This window comes from Panthera onca, chromosome F1 (assembly GCF_046562875.1).
Source record: "Panthera onca isolate mPanOnc1 chromosome F1, mPanOnc1 haplotype 2, whole genome shotgun sequence".
Classification (NCBI taxonomy): domain Eukaryota; kingdom Metazoa; phylum Chordata; class Mammalia; order Carnivora; family Felidae; genus Panthera; species Panthera onca.
The window spans coordinates 50,458,309-50,477,001 of NC_138355.1; the positions used below are offsets into that span (position 1 = coordinate 50,458,309).

Here is an 18,693-nt window from a genome sequence, read left to right on the forward strand (position 1 = left end):
CAAGAAGTGACCATGAGTTAAGCAAGGAAACATAAAGCAAGATGTGATACAATGTAAATGTGGGGTTTTAGGCATGTTTGGATGTTACTGCTTATATAAAAGCTTTCTTCCTTTAATAAAAATAATACTTCAATATGGGAACTCTAAACAATATATTAGCCAAAAGAAGAAAATAAAAATTGATCATGATTCTCTTAATCAGAGAGCCACTGTTAAAACCTTGGTATTGTATATGTATACCTTTGTTTTCTATTTATGCATATACTCTACATCTACCTTTGTAAGCTACTTTATTTTAATCTAACAATATATAATGAGTATTTTTATGCCATTAATTATTTTTCCATAGCTTGATTTTAATTACTTTGTCAACAAACATGTATTGAGCTTAAATGGATTATTGTCCTTGAGCAAAGCAGGTGGGATTCTCTGGGGTCCAGCTTTTTACTGCAGCCTCCTCATGGAGGAATGGCAACATCAGGCCAGTTGTTTTGGAAGGCAAAAGAACACGAAGATCAAGATTTTGGGGAACTAAACATTAATTTTAGTTCTATTAAGAGTTCCAAGATGAGGCTTGACAAAACACAGAAGGAGTCCGTCCAGAATAGGTAACCAAGACTCAAAATACTTCTTGGTTAAAATAGAACTCATCTACCAGAATCATGTTAAGATCAAGAGCAAGACAAAAAGGACATTAGAGGGAGAATGGGAAAGGCGGGGGGTGGGGGGGGGGGGCGGAGAGTAGGAGACACAACAGAAGTGTGCTCTCCGTAGGAGAGTAAAATCCATTGTCCAGAGCCCCGACCCAGAAGAAAGACTCATTGGAGGTATGATAGGTGAGCAGAACCCAGAAAGCCCAGTGACACAGTAAATAAATAGCTTCAACTTAAGCCACAAAGGGCTTAAAATGGGGAAGCCTGCTGTCAGGCAGGACCCACAAAAGAAGGTTCAGTGCAGATCCAGTGGTAGATGTGGGTACAGCAGGAAAATAACGATGTCTGGGTCTTATAGAAGGGAGAGGCCTGTGGACTTCAGGAGGCATAGGTAGTAAGTTTCTCAAAGACAGCATTGAATTCTTCAGCCACGTGCCCAGGTTCCACCAGTAGGACTACCAAGAACATAGATGAGAAAAGAGAAAACTTCACTGTTGTTATAGCACGAGGGTCAGTGTGGAAAGGTTATGCCTTGCCTTCTGGCATTTAGCAAAGTTTTATGCAAGCTCTAAGCTCTATCTTACAGGTGCTCAGGTTGGTTAGGGAGAAACAGGAAGAAGGATACAAAAACATTATGTGCATGAAAACAAATGCCCTGAAAGCCTCACAGAGCCTCTGTGTGGGGTTCTCAGGTGAAGGCAGTAGGATGTCTTTCTCTGACTTTGAATGCTACATTCTTTTCCCAGTTACCCAAGCAGCTGGCCTCGATCCCTAATACCTTTTAGAATGTATGTGTTTACTCATAAGTGCCTCTCTCTTCCTGGAGACTAGATAGGAGCTCCCGGGAAACAGGGCATGTGACTACACACTGAAATGCCCCTCTTGCCTCAGCTCTGAGGATCTGTTGCTGGATTCACTTTGTCTCACTCTTTTCTTTTTTCTTTTTTCTTTTTTTCTAATGTTTATTTATTTTTGAGAAAGAGAGCATAAGCAGGGGAGGAGCAGAGAGAGAGGGAGACACAGAATCTGAAGGAGGCTCCAGGCTCTGAGCTGTCAGCACAGAGCCCAACACGCGGCTCACACCCAGGAGCCGTGAGATTATGACCTGAGCTGAAATCAAATGCTTAACCGACTGAGCCACCCAGGAGCCCCTGTCCAAGTCTTTTTTATGAGGAGAAAGCCAGACCCCCCGGGGGGCGGCTTAGTCCTTCAGGTAAACAGACTTTGCCAGCCCAGTTTACCAGGCACACCCAGATTTACTCTTCACCTGGCCTCCCTACTAACAGCAACCCCACCCCTGTGCTCATGTATCCTCTACCCCCACATGCGTTTGAACCATAACAAAGATTAAATAGCACTGGGGTTGTTATGTGAACTCAACCACAATAGATGACAATGGCTCAAGGAGTAAAGTTGAAAAGCAGAGATGTCAACCAAGATAACTTTGCCTATGTGTTCAAATGGAATAATTGGAACACCTGTTTCTCCTGCTTCAGGAAAGCCCGTGGCCCTACCGTCTCTCTACGGAAATGCTTATTTCTCACTCAGTCACATCCGGCTCAAACTTTCTGTATTGTCTCAATTCATCCCATGTTTGGAACATCTTGCCACACAGTACCAGGAGCACTTTTTGCACACTGTATCACCTCATGTTGGACATTACCTCCGATCTGTTCGCGCCCCCAAATGCCACCAACAGAAGGTGGCATATGGAGCAGATTTTAAGTATAAATTTCAAGTAATGGGAAGAGTCCCCAGCACATCATTGCCAATAAAGTCTAATAGTAAATTCGATTCTTGGAGCATTTCGACTGCTTTCCCACCTACTTTTCTCTCAGGTCTCCTTCCTGAGAAGAGCCCATCATATTGTGACCTCCCTCCTGCTCACCTCTGACCTCCTCTTCTTCCTCAAGTTGCTCTTACTTCTTCTGGCAGAGCCATTTCATTGTTCACCATTTTGTTGTTACACACTTTCCAGATCAAAACCTTAAAATTTTCCCTTCCTCCTCTAAAGTAGTCTCGGTGGTATTATCCTCAGACATAACAAGTATCTCTCTCTCTCTTTTAGCAAGTATCTCCATAAGAGCAACTCTAGCACTGGTTATTAAAAGAACATTTTGTTATCCTGCCATAGCCGGAAAAGAAGAGAATGTTTGGAAATCCTCTAAACCTAAGGTTGCATTCTTTGGGAGAAAAAATATTTATTACCCTTCCACCCCAGCCCCTCCTGTACAATGAATGACCCTCAAACCATCACGGCCACGCAGAATCCAGCTCTGGAAGGGAAGGCACACCTCTGGGTGTGACGCCATGTGTAAGGAAAGGTGGAAAAACAAGAGGGAAGGTGCATCTGGACACGACAAAATATATGCATCCAAAGCTCCACGAAACAGCATGAAACCCAGTCTTGCTGAAATAAAATCCCATCTGTCCCACACAATCATTTTCCCCTTGTTAAATAAGATGCCAAGTTACTTTCACCAGATTGGCATTTGGCCTATGCGAGAACAAACAGGAGAATCTCCCTAAGTTTGTTTCTGGATATGAACAATGGTGATTGCTGCCGTTGTTTATGGAACCTCCCTGTCAAAGCAGCTGAGCGATTGGCAACACGCGGGCATGGGAATGGCAAAGCGGGCCCGCCAGTATCTATTGCAGTCATTTGCCAGGATAATGTGGGCTTGTCAATTACGCTGTCAGGCAGCAACTTATGTTGAATTTGAAACAGTAAATGTCATACAAAAGCATAAGTGATTTATAGATGAGAGTACAGGAGCACTTAAAATCTGCAATGTAATGAAATGAGATACCAACAGATTGCATGTTTTGTGGTTATTACCACAGAGGGGGGAAAAAACCCTCTAGAAAAGAAATAACTATTTGAGAGCAATCAGCTCCGAAGCGCGAACCACTTCCCACCTCACCCCCTCTCCCAATTCTTGGAACACTCAGTCGATCTATCAATCTGACTAACTAATAATGCCTTGGTACTTTACTTTAAGTAACAAAAGCTACAGCACTCAAATCAAAAGTCTGCTCTCCAGTGCACTTTGCAGCCTCACAATACACCATGTGACAAAATGCAAAAGGCCTTGCTAAAGGCAAGGGGGAAAAAAAAAACAGAAAAATTCAAGGTAGGTCATAAGCTAGAGCTAAACTGACCTATTTTGATACAGCCAAGCTTCCATTTGTTTTTTGAGGCTTGCCCTTTGAAACCACATTGTTACATTGAAATGTTTGCTTCTGTTGCTAGATCTGCTTGCAAGAACAAAACAGGTTCCGAGACAAGAAATCTGAAATTGGTCGCACACCGCGCTCTTATCCTCCGTTGCCAGCTCTGCAATTCCATCCTGGAGGCCGCTCTGACCTGTGCTTCCATTACTTCCTATCTGCTGACAGGACTTCAGTCTCTCTCCCACCTCCCTCTCTCCCAGCTCCCCTGTCCATTGCTCTTGGCTTTGTTTTCAGGATCCCGATGGGGATTCTAACCAGTTTCCATAGCTATTTGACCCCCTTGACTCGGCTTCTTGCACTTGGCTTACATGTTTTATCCTCCCTGTCCCGTCTACACCTCCATGCTGCCTGAGCTTTTTCCTGTCTTGCCCTTTTGCCTTGTAGTCTTCCTATTGTCTCGGCTACCTTTTAAATCTTTACCGCTCTTTTTCCTACAGTACTTTTACTGTGGCTCCTTTAATGATATGTTCTCATAACATAGTCCGCAAGCTAGCCACCAAACTTTCAATGCAGAAAGCTCACCTCCCCAATGCACAGTCAAAATTTCTGGCCTCCCCTGCCCAGTCTACCTTGACACTTCTACAGGAAGCCAGGATACTTCTGCTCAGGAAGAAACTCATCATCCATAATGAAACGTAATACAGAACAATTCTAAATTATTCCTGCCCACCAGAAAGAGATGTTGTATTCTTTACTTAAAGAGATGGAAACCTGGAGCTTTCATACAAGCGCCAAGTATATTTTTGAGCCACAGATCTCAACAGTAATATTAATTATTGTTACCAAATGAGGGAGCTCCATAGAGGATTTTCTTGAGGAAAGGGAAATGTTGGAGATTCCAACTTTGATTTTTTTATTTTTTATTTTTTTTTAATTATTATTTTTTTAACGTTTATTTATTTTTAAGACAGAGAGAGACAGAACATGAACAGGGGAGGGGCAGAGAGAGAGGGAGACACAGAATCCGAACAGGCTCCAGGCTCTGAGCTGTCAGCACAGAGCCCGACGCGGGGCTTGAACTCATGGACCGTGAGATCATGACCTGAGCCGAAGTCGGTTGCTCAACCGACTGAGCCACCCAGGCGCCCCCCAACTTTGATTTTTAATTCTTCCCTTGCCAAGGTGATCGCAATATCAGAAGTTTATGAGGTGGGGTAGTCTTTAGCACATCCTTTTTTGTGTGCTTTTATATTGGGATAAACTGACAGACCACCATGTCTGTATATCTTACAGTTGAACCACCATATCTCAGTATATCCTATGTTTTTGTTTTTGTTTTTTTTTTTCATTTAAAAAATGTAAGTGGGGTCATTTTCCCTAAGGAAAATGGAAATCTCTTTTTTCAAATGTAAGTGCTCTGTTCTGTTTGACATATACTGCTACATTCCTTGGCATCATCAACAAGGAAAACTGGAATATAATAAACTCTAGGATTACATATAATGAGCCATTATCTCTCAACTCCTACACTGTGCCCTTATCATAAGGGAGGTTCTGCTGAAAGGCACATTAACTCCTTTATTTATCACTGAAACTCAATCCTGATGGGTTTATATTTAAACATGACTAAGTACAGTGGGGAATGTAAGATTGAAATGGTTCATGACTCCTTATAGTTTACTTTCTTAAGCAGAAAGATATCACACATATAGAAAGAGATAACTACTATGCAAATAAAAAATGAATAAAGGACATTCATGGATAAGCTCTTCAGCAGAGATAAACATCCTGAATTCTTTCACCAAGAAAATTACCTAAAGTGGGAAGTGTATCTAAAATCAGACATAACAATTCAGACTCCTTTCTACCGCTGCTGGCTGGGAAAACCTGGACAAGTTATTTAACTTCTAGGAACTTCTTTTCTTCTCATCTGGTAAAAAGGGATAATTTCTAATCTCTTCAAAATTAAAATGAATTACATAGATAAAAGCCTCAGTAAATGCTGGTCCCTTTTTCCTTGTCCATAGATGCTATTCAAGATTCTCATCAAACTATCCCTCTTAGAGATCACTCTCCAGAATATTGGCCCAGACTGACACCTCCCCAGAACCTTTGCACTTGGCTGTTCCCTGTGCCCAGAAGGCTCATCCCCAAGATCTTCTTCTGGCTAACTCCCCATTATTCACTTTCAGCCCATTTCTGGCCACCTCAGAGATGTCTCCCATGTTGCACACTCTCTCTATCCCATTACTGTTTTATCATCTTTGTGGCACTTACTGCTACATGAACTCCTCTTATTATCTGTTCGTTTCACAATTTATTGATCAGTCTACATACACACACAGAACAATCTTCACGGAAGGAAAGAACCTGAGCACCTAGTTCACTGCCAGATCAACATAGTGTTTATACTCGACCTTGAAAACAACGAAGAGCCAAGTCACTGAAGACAGTGAGGGTTATCATCTCAGATCACACTCTGGCCACAGTGTGAAAAATGGAAGGCTCTGGAAAAGGCAAACTTATGGAGACGGTAAAAAGATCAGTGGTTGCCAGGACTTGGGAGGAAGGAGAGATGAATAGATGAAGCACAGAGGATTTTTAGTATGACAAACTTTCTGTATGATACTATAATGGTGGATACACTGTCATTATCCATTTGTCAAAATCCCTAGGATGTACAACACCAAGAGCAACCCTAACATAAACTACGAACTTTGTATGAAAAGAATGTGTCAGCATTGCTTCATCATTTGTAACAAATGTGCCACTCTAGTGAGGATGTCGATAGGGGGAGAGGGTGTACTTGTGTGGGGGAAGGGAGTATATGGGAACTCTATATTTTCTGTGCAGTTTTGCTGTGAACCTAAAACTGTTCTACAAAATGAAGTCTTTTTTTTTTTTTTTTAATGGATTGAAGAAAGCAAAACTTTAGACAGGGAAATGGGAATAAGACTGGAATAATCTAGGGACACCTGGGTGGCTCAGTCGGTTAAGCATCTGACTCTTGATTTAGGCTCAGGTCATGATCTCACAGTTCATGAGTTCAAACCCTGAATCAGACTCTGTGCTGATAGTACAGAGCCTACTTGGGATTCTCTCTCTCCCCTTCCTCTCTGCCCCTATCCTACTTGCTCTCTCTCAAAATAAATAAATAAACTTAAAAAAAAATTGGAATAATCCAGGCAAGATATGACGAAGGCCTAACCTACAGCTAGACTCCCACACAGGCTAGGGTTTATGTCCTTTTGGTGTGTAAATGTTCGTCTCAAGCAGAACACCTTGACAGGGAAACAATCCCAAGAATGCGATCCTTCTGGCATCTAATATAATGAGTCTATTACCTACACTGATCTATCTCTTTTGCTTTTTTTAGTTAAAATATATACATATATATTAAACAGCCAGTCCCTATTAATAGGCTCTTAAGCAGTTTATAGTCAACTAAATCCCAAAGATATTTTACATAATAATATACCATCAAAATACATTTTCTCCATCTTCTATTTTCAAAAATCTTTGTTGGTTTCAAGCCAATCTGCTTGGCTATCATGATTGTTTTGATTCCTCATTTATTCAACATAATATCAGGTTCATCTGTCTCTCGAGTGGGTCACCCACATATTTTATAAGCATGCCTTCTATATTTTTATCCCATTGCAGCAAATGATTCTTTTTTAAAAATTTTTTTTCCAACGTTTATTTATTTTTGAGAGACAGAGAGAGCCAGAGCGTGAGCGGGGGAGGGCCAGAGAAAGAGAGGGATACACAGAATTCGAAGCAGGCTCCAGGCTCTGAGCTGTCAGCACAGAGCCCGACGCGGGGCTCAAAGTCACAAACCGTGAGATCATGACCTGAGCCGAAGTCAGATGCTTAACCGACTGAGCCACACAGGCGCCCCTGCAAATGATTCTTTATAAGCAGCCGGAGAGTGGAGGGATATACAAAGCCTAACAGTGCCCTTTACCTCTCATCTCAAGCTATGTTCTATACACTAAATTCCAGGGTAAGCAAGAAGCTGCCATGAATTTCTGTGTTTCTTTATGGAAAACACTTGTGAAAAATTGACGATTGGAAGGCTAAGAGGTCCCGATGGGACAAATCTAGAGAACTTCATCCATTTTTATATAAATGCATTAATCTAATCGCTGTCATTTTAGTTGTCAAATCACATTTCTCCATCTGGTCCACAGGCCATCAGGAAAGAACTCCTGGTTCTGGGGGCTGTGTTGAAGCTGGATTGCACGGCTGACTCTGTATGCCTGCTGCACCCTGGCCCCATTTTAGGTGGACACAGCACTGATTAAATCCCTGCCCTCATCAAGCCTACTCTCTAGAGAAGTGACATTCTAGTGGTACCTGAACATTCTAACCTTTGCCATAAACTTCAGGTTATTCTATTTATTAGTCTTTCTTAGAGGATTTTCAGGTCAGGATGCCTTTAAAAGTCTATGCCTCTTCTAGATATTGGTCCTTAATTTCTTACCCCTTCTAGTTTTATACATGCCCTCTTCAGATTCTGAGCTCAACAGACTAATTCTGAGATGGAGGCATTTACTTGTTTACATGCCTCCCTGTCTGCATACTGCTCCTGACCACAGCTGGGGACAGACGGATTCACTTCCAGTCCTGGCTCTTCCACTTATTGGCTGTTATTTGGGTGAATTACTCAGCCTCTCACAGCCTTTTTTCATCTGCAAAGTATAGATTACCAGACATACTGTAGAGCTCTGTTGTAAAGCGTAAATGAGCTAATGAATATAAAACACTCAGCAAAGTGCCCAGCATGTAGGAATCCCTTAGCATTTATATACACAAAGCTTAATGCTCTTGATTTATGCTCTCGTTGTGAATTTCTGACAATGTCATCAGATCTTTTTTTTTTTCTGAAATTTTAAATTTGTGTTCTCACTTAAATGTCCCTTATTGCAGGATATCATGGATTCCTCTAGCCCAGGTAGCCACTGTCTCACCTGTAAGGATGTGGGCTCCATGAGGACCAGGGGCTCGCTTTTCTATCTTGTCCGAAACATCATCTCCAGCAACTTGGGTAGTTCCTGGTACATAAAAAGGCATGCAAATATTAAATGAAAGAACTGATCCCGTTTAGGAAACATGTGCCTGCTCTCCCTTACTCTACTAACTCAGGGATGACAAGACACTGTCTCAATTCCCATTAATTATAAATCACTAACCACATTTTCTTGTCTGTCAGAATTAAATAATGAAAATTCTCCTCATCGATGCTTTGCATTTTGAGTGATGACACTGTCATTTTATTAGACATAGAAATAAACTATGTTCTTCTTGAAAGCTGAACACACACTCAAAACTGTTCTCGTGGCTGTTATGTCACGTTTGCAAAAGACTTCGATGGTTGTTGCCACACAGATATGTTTGAACAAGAAAATATAGGACCATGTTATATATAGTAGTTTTGATCTCTTCCTGACATATGTTAAAATCTAACAGTGATAGTATACTGAGTAAGCATAAGGCCACATAGGCCTACTAGAAGTATGAATAGTATAACTCTACAGATTATTCAGCTGGGAAGTTCTTAAGTGTTTACTGAGAATCTACTATGTGGACAGCACTATAGAAGTTACCAAAATAGTATCAAAACACATCTATTCAGGGATGCCTGAGTGGCTCAGTTGGTTAAGCGTCTGACTTCAGCTCAGGTCATGATTTCACAGTTTGTGAGTTTAAGCCCCACATCGGGGTCTGTGCTGACAGCTCAGAGCCTGGAGCCTACTTTGGATTCTGCGTCTCCCTCTCTCTCTCTGCCTCTCTCCCACTTGTGCTCTGTCTCTCTCTTTCTCTCAAAAATAAATAAAATGTAGGAGCACCTGGGTGGCTCAGTTGGTTGAGCTTCCGACTTCAGCTCAAGTCATGATCTCACGGTTCATGGGTTCAAGCCCCACATCAGGCTCTGTGCTCAGCTCTGTGACAGCTCGGAGCCTGGAGCCTGCTTCTGATTCTGTGTCTCACTCTCTCTCTCTGCCCCTCCCCTGCTCACGCTGTCTCTCTCTGTCTCTCAAAAATAAATAAATGTTAAAAAAATTTTTTTTTAATAAATAAAATGTAAAAAAAAAAGAAATTTTAAAAACACATCTATTCAAAGAGTAAAACTCTATATTAAAACATACAAATGGCACTTCAACTAAATAAATCTGAGAAACCCAGGACTTCCTCTCTTCTTGGATTCCAGTTTTACACCACAGTCTATTCTAAGGTACAGTGACAGTGGTAGGTTTTATAAAAACCTACAATCTACAATCCACACAGTCCAACCCAAACACAGATCTCCTTGGTTCATTTCCATTTCCCTGTGATGAAAAGAAAACACACAAGGTGAATTCTTCAGAAGCAATATTGCAAGCATCACTATCTGAGGGATAAATTGTTAAGAGAATCAGGGGTTGGGAACAGGCTAGCAATGGCCTGAGAGACATTTACGTATCTGCATGTTGATTTTCTCCCTCACCATATAAATGTATCTCTTGGTGATTGTCTATCCTGTAATACATTAAATAAGCATTCCCTGTTGAATTCCTGCTTGAATTTCTCAAGTTCAAGCACAAGGATGCCAGGCAAGACTGTTCAGAGGGCTCTGTGAATGGTCTCTCCTCACCTAGTCTGGTACCAGGCTTATTCCATTCTCATGACTCAGGTTGACCCAAATACAATTAGGAATCCAAAATCTACTTGAAAAGTAACTTCCTTGAAAATCGTCCTTAACGAGAGAAAAATCCTAAAACCTCATGTATGTTAAACTTTTAAACAATATTTTACACAGATACACAACTTTTTTCTGTGGATATGATTTACAAACTGTTATATTTTAGACGGAGGTAGGAGAAGCTGTTCTCTATTATGTCATGACTGATTTTTTCCTGTATATTATTTCTTTGAGTTACTTAAGTGAATTATCTGTAAGGGATATTTTTATAAACATTTTCAAAATGTTAAAAATTCCATGTTTGATCACCACATTGTATACTTTAAATATCTTATAATTATGTCAATTATACCTCAACAAAACTGGGAGGGGGTGGAATATATACAACATCTCCAGGACCATTAAAAATAACTCCATGTTTGAAGCACCATCAAAAAGTATAAGCAGCCTCCTCCATAAAATAAAATCATTGGAAGTAATCATTATTAGGCAAAAGAGTAACAAATGCCATGTAATATGGAATCTACCAGAATTCAGAACATCAAAATGCGACTTGTGTCCCAAATCTTGCCTGTCTTCTACTCTGGTAAATGAAGTCTCACTGAATGTAGCCACCCTCTTGTGTACATTCTGTGGCTGCTTTCTCACTACAATGACAGAGATGAGTAGATGCCACAGAACCTATATGATACTTGAAGCCAAAAATATTTACTACCCGGCTCTAAATGGAAAAAGCTTGCTGACTCTTGATTTAGATTATATAACTTTCTCTGGTCAAAAAAGAGGACAATGTATTTAGTACTGTTAAAAAATATAATAAATACTAAATTAACTCTTTAGTTATCTCCAAAGCCAAATCAAACTGAAGGACTATAGAGTGTAGGCATAATAGTCAAGCTTTGTAGTTGTAAAAAGACCTCAATAAACTCACCAATTAACAATTATAGTTGATATTTGCTGTGTTCCTACCATTGTTCCAGGTACTCTGATAGCCACCTTAAATACATCAGTTGTAATTTTCAAAGAAACCCTCCAGGTAATTATTAGATATATCCATTTTACATACAAGGAAGTTGAAACAAAGAGAATTTTCTGAAGGCCACATAGATCAGGCCAGCTCCAAAGCCTGCATTCCAGGTGTCTCCTAGGCATTTTAAAGAACTTATCAGGAACATCTTTTATAAGCAACGCTAAGCATGAGTTAATATCACAAATATCTCCAACATGCTTCTACACCCTGCACTGAGAAAATGCTAATATGAAAAAGTATTTCTGGAGACTTCCAATTAAAAGCGGAGGAGCAAGATCATTTCTGCTCCACTCTCTTCTTTGAAACCAGCTGAAAAATGAGACACAGAATGAAATACAATAAGTAGAAATAAGACACAACTCCACACCATAATTAATTAAGAAGAGGCACCAGATGCAATGAAACCTAATTTATATCCAGGTAGAACATTAAGAGTGGACATAAGAAGTTGTTGTCAAATAGTCTATGATTTATTTATTTGTTAATCTGCTCAATTTGTTTTTTTTCAAGTCTTTGCAGAGATGGGCTCATTTCCTCACGATCTAATCAACTGAGTGTATCAGGCTACATGACTGTTGGCAATGACATTAAAACCCCATAAGAAATACACTAGCTGATCTTATCAGTGTGTCATAATTTCCTTCCGCATTCAGTTCTTCCTAACTTTTCTCTCTCCTTAAACCCTCACTTCTTTCAGTAGCTAATCTTGCCTCTTATTTTGATTGTATAAAACAAGACCAGTTGGAATAAACAACTACTTTCATGCTCTTTATTAAAATTTTTGCTATTATATGAAAATCACTAGGTTGCCATGTGTTGGGTACTCTCATCACTGTTGAACTAGTCTGTTCTCATACTAGCAGTACTTTACTGAGGTAAAATTTGCATGCAGTGAAATGTACAAATGTTCCATGAATTTCAATGAATGTGTACACTCATATAACCATCATCCAGATAAAGAGCTAGAAAAATTCCATCACCTGGAAGTTCTCTCACACCCCCTTTCCAGACAAATTACTCCCATACCTTGAGGCAAAAACTACTCTCATTTCTATCATCATAGATTCATTTTGTCTATTCCAGAACTTCATTTGAATGAAATCATTCAGTGTATACTCTTTTGTCTGACTTATTTAGCTCAACATGTTAATGAGATTCATCTCTGAAGATTTCACACGTTTATGCTGCATGTATAAGCAGCTCATTTATTTTTATTATTATAGATATAACATAGTTTATCCATTCTCCTTTTGATGAGAATTTGGACTATTACTAACACAGCTAATATGAATTTTCTTGTGACTCTTTTTGTGAACATATGCATTCCTTTTTCTTGGGTAAACACCTAGAAGCGGAATTGCTACATGGTGAAGGAGGTATTTAACTTTATTAGAAACGGGAAAACAAAGTTGCCAACGTGATTAATATAATTGCTATTCTTTACACATACCACATACAAATTTCTGAGTTCTGCACCATGACCCATTCTCCCCTCAGTTCCCAGAATGCCCTTTTGGAGTTGAATTCTATCATCCTGTTAGATGCAACTCATTGGCCTCATCTACCATAAAGTTTTTCTACCTCAACTCCTATCCTAAACAGCCAAAATTCTTTATTTTTTTCCTGCTCTAGTCTCTCTTAGTATGTTTTGTTACTTCTAGGGCTTTTTTCACTCAGCTTTTTCTGTATCACGTCTTATGAAAGCAAGATTATTCTGTATACTGCTGCATTCCTCGGGCCTAGCTCCCAGACAATACTAATCACACAGCAAGTACAGGCTAAAGATTTGTTGAATGAGTAAATGATTGTTTTCATATATATTTTTAATCTTTTTCCTAAGATTATAAACTCCTTGGTGGCATAAACCACGTTTTGTTTCTGTAACACCCAGAATTCCCTGCACTAAAATAATTGAACAAATATCTGATATGCGTTTATAACAGTTTATTAAAAATTCAAGGAAATTATAATTAAGTTAGATTTAGTGGATATGCAAAATAATCAGCGGATTTAAATCTTATCACATGGTTCTAATAATTTGAGTTTCTCATTTGATTGAAAAACCTACCTTTTGTTGTAATATAAGGTGAAAGTGGAAGCATATAAATACTCTCCCTCAAATCTTTATTTCAAATCAGAACTAATTTCACATAGTGTTTTCAAAATACATATGAATGCAAATGTATTCATAAAGATTCTTAAATATTAATCAAGGGCACTTATGCATTTGGTTACTCCAACTGATCCTCATTTGATAGGAAATTTAATTTTTTGAAAGGGCTGTTGTAGTACAACTCAATTATTTCCTAGGACACAGTTGTATTAATGTTCTTAATTTTAAATCGCCATTTATTAAATGACAACAATAAAATTAATGTATAATTGAGTGAAAGCTTCTAGCTTTTAAAATATTTCTTTCAAGAGAATCTTATAGGGTTATTTAAACTCATGAAGTGAATACTTATTTTAGAAGGAAGAAGGAAAAAATAAAAATCTCTGAAGTGTTGCTCCATTATCTAGAATATCCATTCACCTCCTGAACTCAGGAGAATACTTCAGGATTCTGCTAGATAAAACTGGTTATTAGATGTCTTCTGATATTTTATCTTCTATTCCAACACTTAGCTCTTATGAGAAATGTCATAACACAAAATGCATTTTAGTGTCAGTGGAAATTTAAAAGGAACTGTGGACATGACATTGAATTCCAATATTTTATTTAACTAGTCTAGGAGGAGAATTTTCAAGCAGCAAGGGTATAAAAAGAAAAAAAAATGAAATTAAAAAAAAGCAATGCATAGCAACTTTTCTTGATAAGAGAAAAATGCAAAACACAGACAACTAAACCTTTGGTAATTGCTTTCACAAAAATAATATCTTAAGAATTGAAAAGACTTGTTTACTAAAGGTTTCCTGGGGCAGGTTGCATGTTTGGTCTGATGCTTTAAAAAGTTTGTTGTCATCATTTAAGCCAGGAGTTTCCAAACTTTTCTGTAAAAGACCAGATAGTAAATAGTTTGTTGCTTTGCAGGCCATATGGTCTCTGTTGTAACTGCACAACTCCTCCTTTATAGCTCAAAAACAGTTACAGACAATATGTAAAAAAAAAATGGGCATGGCTGTGTTTCAGGAAAACTTTACTTACAAAAAGAGGCAGCAGGCTAGATTTGGTCTATAGACTGTAGTTTGCTGACCCCTGATTTACACAATACAAGAAAAATAAAATCCAATAGATTTTTCCCTTCAGTTGAAACCAATGCTCTTTCTTAGCATTGTACAACATCTTAATGATAAACAGGGTCCAAGTATACATCACTCGAGAGAGATGATTTTACATTATCCTTTTTATCACCACACTCCTGGTCATTCTGAGACCTGCACTTCTAAGGAGAAGTTAGCAGTCACTATCACTTAGTTTAAGACTTTGTCTATGCTATGACACTGGAAATTTCCAACCATCTGATTGGGTTTCTTCAGCATCTAAATGATAAACTCAATATTTCTTTTTTTGTGTGTATATATTGTCATCTTCTAGATAAGTTAAAAAATATATATATAGATTTATATAGATTTGTGTGTATATATATATATATATAGAAAGAGAGAGAGAGAGAGAGAGAGGTTGAGAGAGAGAGAGAGAGACAAAGTTCTACTCAAAAATTTTAACATCAACGAACCAAAAGACCTTGGGTGCCAGAGCAGAGTCCTAGAGTCTTCCTGTTGTACCAGCTGTTAATCTGTTAGTTTCCTGATCACAGGGAAGTTCCAGGAGACTGTGGGGAGGGCTGGGAATGGACGGGGTTCGCGAGGTGGGGGCACACATGGGACTCAGGGGAGCAGCTGTATTTCACTAGGGTAAGTGTTTGCCAGCTACACATTGCTTGCAAATCTATTTTGAGCTGCCAGTGGGCAATGGTGCAAATAAAATATATCTCACAGAACCACATACCTCTTCAAATCAGAGCCATGTTTGAGCCGTCATCTCCTACCTCTAATCAGTCACAGATATTATCATTTCTTTGTTCAGTTCAGTTTGTTGCACTTGGTGTCTCACTGTTTTGTGTTAGTTTTAGCTTCCCAATTGGATTATAATGTACTTAAAGGCTGGTACATCCACAGTGCTTAAATCAGTGACAGGCAAATGAACTTCAAAACCTTGGGTCATTTGATTAAAGAAAAAAAATCCACAGAACTGGGGCACCTGGGTGACTCAGTTAAGCATTCAACTCTTGATTTTGGTTCAGGTCATGATCTCACAGTTCGTAGGATTGAGCCCTGCATCAGGCTCTGTACTAACAGCACGGAGCCTGCTTGGGATTCCCTTTCTTCTTTTCTCTGCCCTTCCCTCTCTCAAAATAAATAAATAAACTTCCAAAGAAAATCCACAGAACTATATTATAAATATATACATATCTCCTAGGTAATTTATAAGGAATATAACACTTATCAGCTGTTTGTATTGATATTTTTATCTTAATTTGACACTATTTTATTCAAAAATATAGCTAGAGTTCAGACCAAAAAATACTTTTCATGAAAATAAAGAATTCCAGTTTTATTTTTAAGTAAACTCTTTAACTCAACAGATAGTAACAATTCCTGAAGATCACTTCAGCCCATTTGCTCTTTTAATAATTCCCATTACTATACACCTTAACTAAAATGGTTATACCATGGAGAAAAAAAGCCTTTGCCTAATGTATTCTTAAATTTTTTTAATGTCTTTTTATTTTTGAGAGAGAGATAGAGAGAGAGAGTGCAAGTGCATGAGTGGGGGAGCGGCAGAGAGAGGGAGACACAGGATCCGAAACAGACTCCAGGCTCTGAGCTGTCAGTGCAGAGCCTGACGCAGGGCTTGAACCCACGAACTGGGAGATCATGACCTGAACTGAAGTCGGACGTTTAACCTACTGAGCCTCCCAGACGCCTCTGCATGATGTATTTTTAAATGCAATAAAAGACTTCTAATTTCAGTTCCAACATGAAAAGAGTTTGGAAACTATCACTTCTGTCTTTACAAGAGAAAAAGCTGAACAAACTGCAGATCACTTTTCTTAAATCAATTGAAGAAATGAGGTAACAGGGAATGATCATCCTGAAATCTGAAGAGACAGGCAAATATAGAGAATAACAATCAACACCAGCTTACCTGGAACAAAAGCCACTGGAGCCATAAACTGATAAGAAAACTTAATTGGTAATTTTGACCAATTGCTGGAGGAAGAGTGTGGATTAGGTTTATGAGTGACAAATTTGTGGGGGCCCAGTGTTTTGTGGGTTTTACTTCCAGGAACTCGACAGATTCTCATAGTGAAAGTCTGAAGGAAAAAATCCTATTATTTCAGGCAGGGGCAGGGGGAAAGTATCCATTTTAATAAATCCAGAATATTCCGCATAGCAAAGGCTTTCTATTCAAGAGAAACTACTTTATCAGAGCTTCATCTATCTGGGAGCCTTATTTTCCAATTTCACCTAAAGGGAGAAAAAAAATGCTAAGAAACACCTATGAAGGTCACAGCCCAGAAACTTAGGCACACTAAAAGATTGAGATTTAATCATAAGATTAAAAACATTTCTCCTCCTACCCACCTTATCATCACATCAGCAGGGCTCTAGTATAATAATAGTGAATTTCAATTGATATGGCTACAAGACAGACTCTATCTGAGAAACAGTTCTTAGGGAAACCCAAAGACAACAGAGGAAGAAAACCATAAGGGCACTACTAGAAACTATAGCTATAGCAAACATTTAACATACTCCAACTCCTAGCCAAAGTAACATAAAACTCCATGTGCGAGGCCTATTTATCTCAGCTTCTATTAACCTGACACATTAAGTGTGGCTTTCATCAAAAAATTACAACACAGGGGCGCCTGGGTGGCGCAGTCGGTTAAGCGTCCAACTTCAGCCAGGTCACGATCTCGCGGTCCGTGAGTTCGAGCCCCGCGTCAGGCTCTGGACTGATGGCTCGGAGCCTGGAGCCTGTTTCCAATTCTGTGTCTCCCTCTCTCTCTGCCCCTCCCCCGTTCATGCTATGTCTCTCTCTGTCCCAAAAATAAATTAAAAAAAACGTTGAAAAAAAAAAATTACAACACATGTTAAAAGTATAAAAAATATATATGAAGAGACAAAACAAGCATCCAAATAAGATTTGAATATGGCACAGATTTTTGAATAATCAGCAATATAATTTCCTGTGATTAATATGTTAAGGCTCTAATGGAAAAAAATAAACAAAATGCAAAAATAGAATGGTAATGTAGCAGAGAGAGAGATAGAAACTCTAAGAAAGAATCAAAAGCAAATTCTAGAAGTCACAAGCCTTGCAACAGAAATGAAGAATGTCACTGATGGGCTTATCAGTAAACTGGACACAGCCAAGGAAAGAATAAGTGAACTTGAAGATATGTCAATAGAAACTTCCCACTGTTTAATAGAAACTTCCTATTCAGTTCAACTTGAACTGAAACACAAAGAGAAAGAATTTTTTTAAAAAGAATATAATATTCAAATAGTGTGGGACAATTAGAAAAGTTATAGCATATGTGTAATGGGAACATCATAAGGAAAAGAAGAAGAGAATGGGTCAGAAGAAATATTTAAAGTAATAATAGCTGAAAATTTTCTAATATTAATAACAAACACCAAACCACAAATCCAAGAAGCTGGGAGAATAGCAAGCAGGATAAATAGCAAAAACACTACATGTGGGTATAAAAATTCAAATCACAGAATGACAAAGCAAAGAGAAAATCTTGAAAGAAGCCAGTAAAACAAAACTCCTTATCTATGAAGGTATAAAGATAGGAATTACATCAAACTTCTCCTCAGAAGTCATGCAAGCATGAAATCAATAGAATGAAATATTTAAAGTAGGAAAAGAAGACAACCATCAAACTATAATTTAATCAGCAAAATTATCCTTCAAAAGCGAATGATAATGTAATTTTTTTAATGTTTATTTTTGGGAGAGACAGAGTGCTAGTGGGGAAGGAACAGAGAGAGAGGGAAACACAGAATCCAAAGCAGGCTCCAGGATCCGAGCTGTCAGCACAGAGCCTGATGCGGGGCTTGAACTCACTCACTGTGATATTATGACGTGAGCCGAAGTCAGACGCCCAACCGACTGAGCCACCCAGGCACCCCAT

At 38.8% G+C, this 18,693-nt stretch overlaps 1 long non-coding RNA gene across 2 annotated transcripts in view; it reads right to left on the reverse strand.

Annotated features, from left to right (window-relative positions):
• The window catches only part of LOC132686499 (uncharacterized), a 72,345-nt gene that overhangs the window by 36,097 nt on the left and 17,555 nt on the right, over positions 1-18,693 (reverse strand). Inside the window, exon 2 of one of the 2 annotated variants that reach the window (XR_013553208.2) lies at positions 8,801-8,884. This is a non-coding gene — a long non-coding RNA (uncharacterized LOC132686499). Of the gene's footprint in view, positions 1-8,800; positions 13,900-18,693 lie in introns of those variants that run through there. The other variant, XR_013553207.2, reaches the window with a different exon arrangement.